Genomic DNA, 6,054 nt, shown 5'->3' with positions numbered 1-6,054 from the left:
CTCGGGCGTACGTTTCCTGCGTCCCGGCGGCCTCCATGCGGCCGGTGCCGTGTTCGGACCAGCACCTGGTGCGGGCGGAGCGCGCTGAGCTCCGCGCGAGGACGGGGTCCGCGTACTGGCACTTTAACAACCAGCTGCTGCAGGACGAGCGGTTCCAGGACTCGTTCCGTCGATTCTGGGCTGACTGGAGAAGGAAGCAGGGGGGCTTCCCCTCCTTGAGGCTATGGTGGGACGTGGGCAAGGCTCATGTCCGCGTCTTCTGTCAAGAGTACGCGAGGGTGTCGACCAAGAGGCGGGCGGCCAGAGTCGGGCGCCTAGAAAAAGAGGTGCTCGACCTGGAGTCCCGTCTCGGTCAAGTCGTCGAGGATCCTGCCCTGAGGACGGTGTACGAAGCAAAGAAGGCCACGTCGGGTCCCGAGGCGCGTTCGTGAGGTCACGGATCTGGTTCCTGTGGGATCTGGACCGCGGCTCCCCCTTCTTCTACTCGCTGGAAAAAAGACAGAGTGTCCCTAAGCAGCTCTTGACGCTGCTGGCCAACGACGGCTCTCTCGTCTCGGATCCGGAGGGCGTCAACAACAGGACCCGTGAATATTACGGGGCTCTGTTCTCTCCGGAGCCATCCAGCGAGAAAGCGCGTAGAGTTTTGTGGGAGGACCTGCCGAAGGTCAGCCCGGAGGGTGCCGAAAATCTGGAAGCTCCGCTAAGTCTGGTGGAGCTGACCGGCGCCCTCGACTGACTCTTGAGGGGAAAAGCCCCGGGGTTGGACGGGCTGACCGTGGAGTTCCACAGGGCGTTCTTGGATGTCCTGGGGGGCGACTACGCGCGGATCCTGGGGGAAAGTCTGGCGACCGGGGAGATGCCCCTCTCTTGGCGCAGGGCAGTCATCGACCAAGAGAAGGCGTTCGACAGGGTGGATCACGACTATCTGTTCGGGACTCTGCGCGCTTTCGGGTTCGGGACGCATTTTGTACGCCACCGCGGTGTGTCTGATTAAGGTTAACGGGTCCTTGACGGCGCCCCTTCGCTTTGGGAGAGGGGTGCGCCAGGGATGCCCCATGTCCGGCCAGTTATATGCCATCTGCGTGGAGCCTTTCCTGCGCCTCCTGCGGACAAGGTTGACGGGACTGGCTCTGCAAGGGCCGGGCGTGGAGGTCGTCCTCTCGGCTTACGCCAATGACGTGCTCCTCGCGGTAGAGGATCCCGCTGACCTGCGGAGGATGCGCGAGTGCCAGGAGATTTACTCGGCCGCATCCTCCGCCAGGATCAACTGGGAGAAATGTTCCGGACACCTGGTGGGTCAGTGGCGGGTGGACTCCCTGCCGGAGGAGCTCAGGCCTTTTGCCTGGAGCACGACCCATCTCCTCTATCTGGGAGTCTACCTTAGCCCCGACGAGGAAGTCTGGCCGGCGAACTGGCAAGAGCTGGAGGCCAAAGTCGCCGCTCGCCTAGGGCGCTGGACAGGACTGCTCCGAGTGCTGTCCTACAGGGGTCGAGCGCTAGTCATAAACCAGCTGGTGGCCGCCATGTTGTGGTACCGGCTGGTCACTTTGACCCCTCCTCCTGCGTTTGTCACCAAGATACAGAAGAAGCTGGTGGACTTCTTCTGGAACAACAGGAAGCACTGGGTTTCTGCCACGGTCTTGAGGCTCCCGCTTGGGGAGGGCGGTCAGTCGTTGGTGTGCGTCAGCGCCCAGCTCGCGACTTTCCGTCTTCAGACGCTGCAGAGATACCTTTACGTTGAGCCCCCTCCTAGGTGGCGTGCTCTGGCGACGTATTTCTTCCGCCAGCAGCACGGCCTCAACTACGACACGCAGCTCCTGTTTGTGAGCATGGGGGGCATCAGGACCGTCTTCCAGGAGCTGCCTGTCTTTTACAAGGAACTCACCAGGGTCTGGAACAAAGTCTCCATCAAGCGCAGCTCTCCACCAGCTGGAGTGGTGGCTGTCCTGCAGGAGCTGCTGCTCGGGAATCCGTACCTCCACGACCGAGGTTTTAGGTGGCAGTCGGACGAGAGGGCTGTGGCAGGTGAGGTGACTAGGGTCAGGGACCTGCTCGATGGCGGAGGAGCGGACTGGATGGCACCAGACATGCTGGCGCGGCGCCTAAATACGGCCGACGTCCGCCGCGTGGTCGATGCCATCGAGTCGCTAAAAACAGCTCTGGGCCCTGACTCCATTAGGTGCGTCGAGGAGGCTCAGGCACGTGGGGAGATCCCATCCGAACTGACCCTCGTCCAGACGGAATTCCTCATCGGCGCCAAACCCCAAAACCGCCCTTGGGAGCCGGCGCCTCACAACTTGAGCCGCCTCGGGGAAATCCCCTCCGTGCCTTTCAGTTCCGCGCGGAGGGGTTTCCTGTACGGGCTGCTCCTGCACACTCTCAATTTTGCCATCCTGCCTTCCGGACACGCCATGGCGTACCATCTTGCCATCCAGAGGAGGCAGGGGTCCCCGATGGAGGGCAATCTACGCGGGAGTCACCCACTATTTATCGGGGACTTGGCCTGGAGGGTGGTGCACGGAGCAGTGCAATGCAATAAATTTTTCAGCCGGTTCACGGGCTCCCAGGCCGCCTGCAATTTCTGCGGTCTGGAAGAGTCCGTGCTCCATTTTTTTATCGAATGCACGAGGTTGCAGCCCCTATTTTATTATTTAAAGGGGCTGCTCCTGAAATTCTGGCTGCACTTCAGTCCCACACTCCTGATCTTTGGGCACCCTGTGCGGAGCGGAGCGGGTAGGTCCGAGGGCCTCCTCGTAGGACTGCTCCTGGGCACGGCCAAGGGTGCCATCAGCCGGTCCAGGCAGCGGGCGGTCGAGGGGGTCGTTCAACCTGACTGCCTGCCTCTCTTCCGCACGTACATCCGCGCCAGGGTGTCCTTGGAGATGGAACACGCGGTGTCCACCGGTACGCTCGCGGCCTTCCGCGAGAGGTGGGCACCGGAGGGACTGGAGTGCATCATCATGCCCGGCAACCAAATTTTAATTTGATTTTATGTTTTAAAGTTTAATTTGTTTTAATTGCCGGTGTTTTTAATGTCCCCCTCCCCTTTTATAGGGGGCACTTGGAGAAAAAATATGATTTTAGTGCCCCAAAAAAAACTTAAAAAAAAACACCAAAAAAAATACAAAAAACAAAAAAAAGGGCCTTGTAAATGTTTGGTGCGTCCCCCAGATTGGCGGGGGGGGACGGACGATTTAATGTTTTCATTTCCTCCCAAAAGAGTTCTGTGGACAAGCACTCCAAGGTCCCTTTGTTCATCTACATTATTGAGTGGCCTACCGCTTAATGTGTATACCCTTTCCTTATTAACCCTCCCAAAGTGCATCACTTCACACTTCTCTGAATTAAATTCCATTTGCCACTGCTCTGCCCACCTGACCAATAGATTAATATTCTCCTATAGCCCATGACTTTCCTCTTCTTTATCAACCACACAGCCAATTTTAGTATCATCAGCAAACTTTTTAATCACACTCCCTGTATTCAAATCTAAATCGTTGATATATACCACAAAAATCAAGGGACCCAGTACTGAGCCCTGCGGAACCCCACTGGAAACATCCTTCCAGTCAGATCCATCAATAATTACACTTTGGCTTCCAACCTCCAAGCCAATTTTGGATCCAACTTGCCACTTTGGACCTGGATCCTATGGGCTTTAACCTTCATGACCAGTCTACCAATTTGGACCTTATCAAAAGCCTTGCTAAAGTCCATATATACTACATCATGCGCACTACCCTCATCGACCCTCTTAGTTACCTTCTCAAAAAATTAAATCAGGTTAGTCAAACACAATCGTTCCTTAACAAATCCATGCTTACTGTCCCTAACGAATCCTTGCCTTTCCAAATACGGATTTATCCTGTCTTTCAGGATTTTTCCAATAAGAAATGAGCTTAGTCTGACAGGCCTCTAATTACTCGACCTATCCCTTTCTCCCTTCTTGCAGTCTTCCAGCGCCATGCCCAGATACAAAGAGGACTGGAAAATGATGGTCAAGGCCTCTGCTATTTCTTCCTTTGCTTCGCTCAACAGCCTGTGATGCATTTCATTTGGGCCTGGGGACTTATCTACTTTCAAAGCTGCTAAATCCCTTTAATACTTCCTCTGTCAATATATTTATTTAATCCAGAAAATCACACTCCTCCTCGATAGCAGTATTTGCAGTACCCCTTTTCTTTGTGAAAACAGATGCAAAGCATTCGTTGAGAACCCTACCAACGTCTTACGCCTCCACACCAAGATTACCCTCGTGGTATCTAATAGGCCCTACCCTTTCTTTAGTTACCCTCTTACTCTTAATATATTTATAGAAATGTGAATGGGACTCATACTGATGAACCTGATAAGGTTGTTGAACTTTTTTCAACATTGTATCCCAGTTCTGGGCACAGTCACTGCAGCAGAGACCTCCTGTGCTATGCCACTCCTTGTAATGTATGAATGAAGAGTCTGACCAGATATTGTGAGCTCAAAGTAAAGTGTGACCTTAGTCTTTTATTGCAGGTCTCCAGAGTGCCTTTCCAGCCTGTGAGGCCTCCTTAAGTACCGGTGCTCCCAAGGGACTGTGGGATCCCTTGGGACTCCAGGGGATGAGCCCTCTGGTGATTAAACAAGGTATTTACAGGTTTACATAAAAACAACACTTCCCCCCCCCCCCCCCCCGCCCCCCAAAGGCAATAGTGTAACTATTTACAAGGTGAGTCGATCTGGGGCCTTTCTTTCCCTGGTTGATCATCTCGGTGCAAATGCTGGTTTTGCTGAGTCATTTGTTGGGCCCTCGCTGGCCTTACTGGACTGCCTGGTGTGGTGAGTCCTGCTGGGCTGCTGCGGGTGATGGGTTCTGCTTCGTGGTCAACCGCTGTGTCGGTTGCCACTGGTGTGTGTGTTGGGGGGATCAAAAAAGGTAGGTTCTAATGTGGGTTTCTCTGGATAGTCGGTGAATCTGACTTTGGTTTCCTGTACATGAGTCCATTTGAAAGTTTGACCCGAAACACCCTACTCCCCTCTTTAGCCACGACAGTGCCGGGAAGCCACTTGGGACTTGTCCATAGTTCAACACAAAATTAGGATCATTGATCTCAATTTCACGTGACACATTTGCAGTATCATGATATGTACTTTGTTGAAGCCGCCTGCTCTCTACCTGTTCGTGTAGATCAGGGTGGATTAACGAGAGCCTTGTCTTAATTGCCCTTTTCATGAGCAGTTCAGCGGGTAGAATCCCAGTGAGCGAGTGAGGTCTCGTGCGGTAACTATGCAGGACTCGGGATAGGCGAGTCTGCAGTGAGCCTTCAGTTACCCTCTTCAAGCTCTGCTTGATTGTTTGCACTGCTCTCTCTGCCTGACCATCGGATACTGGTTTGAATGGGGCAGATGTGACATGTTTGATCCCATTGCAGGTCATGAACTCTTAGAACTCGGCACTGGTGAAACACGGCCCGTTGTCATTCACAAGGACATCAGGCAGGCCATGCATGGAAAGTATGGCCCGCAGGCTTTCAGTGGTGGCAGCAGACGTGCTTGCTGACATTATCTCACTTCTTTTTTTTTGTTCATTCTTGTCAGATCAACTCCAGCGCCAAAGATCACTTTGTGCTACTACATTTGATCTTAGCCAAAAGGTCGAGAGGGGAAGCTGCACCGTTCCTGGAAACACTGCAATACCAGGTTGGTGCGTGGAGTGTACGGAGAAAGCCCCTGTTCCATCTCCCTGTTCCAAAAATCAATTTAATATTTGGTCCCCAGATAGGGGATATTAACCTGATAAGAACAGATACTACACTTGATCTTAGCCAAAAGGCCGAGAAGCTCTCACATTCAATTCATTTGGAGTACGCATCTACAACCACTAAGAACGTTTTTCCCAAGAACGGGCCAGCATAGTTAACATGGACCCTAGACCACGGTTTGGATGGCCAAGACCATAAACTTAGTGGCGCCTCCCTGGGTGCATTGCTTAATTGTGAACATGTGTTACATTTGTGCACGCAGGACTCTAAGTCCGCATCGATACCAGGCCACCACATGTGGGATCTGGCTATCGCCTTC

At 53.4% G+C, this 6,054-nt stretch overlaps 1 non-coding gene across 1 annotated transcript; it reads right to left on the bottom strand.

Moving 5' to 3' along the window:
- Positions 1 to 5,636: 5,636 nt before the first annotated feature.
- LOC139266510 (U2 spliceosomal RNA) lies at positions 5,637 to 5,818 on the bottom strand. Its single transcript, XR_011593746.1, has one exon. It is a non-coding gene; the product is annotated as a U2 spliceosomal RNA (small nuclear RNA).
- Positions 5,819 to 6,054: the final 236 nt, after the last annotated feature.

This window comes from Pristiophorus japonicus, chromosome 6, assembly GCF_044704955.1.
Source record: "Pristiophorus japonicus isolate sPriJap1 chromosome 6, sPriJap1.hap1, whole genome shotgun sequence".
NCBI lineage: Eukaryota > Metazoa > Chordata > Chondrichthyes > Pristiophoridae > Pristiophorus > Pristiophorus japonicus.
The sequence above is the reverse complement of the archived record's forward strand: the minus strand, read 5'-3'. Positions and strand labels throughout refer to the sequence as shown.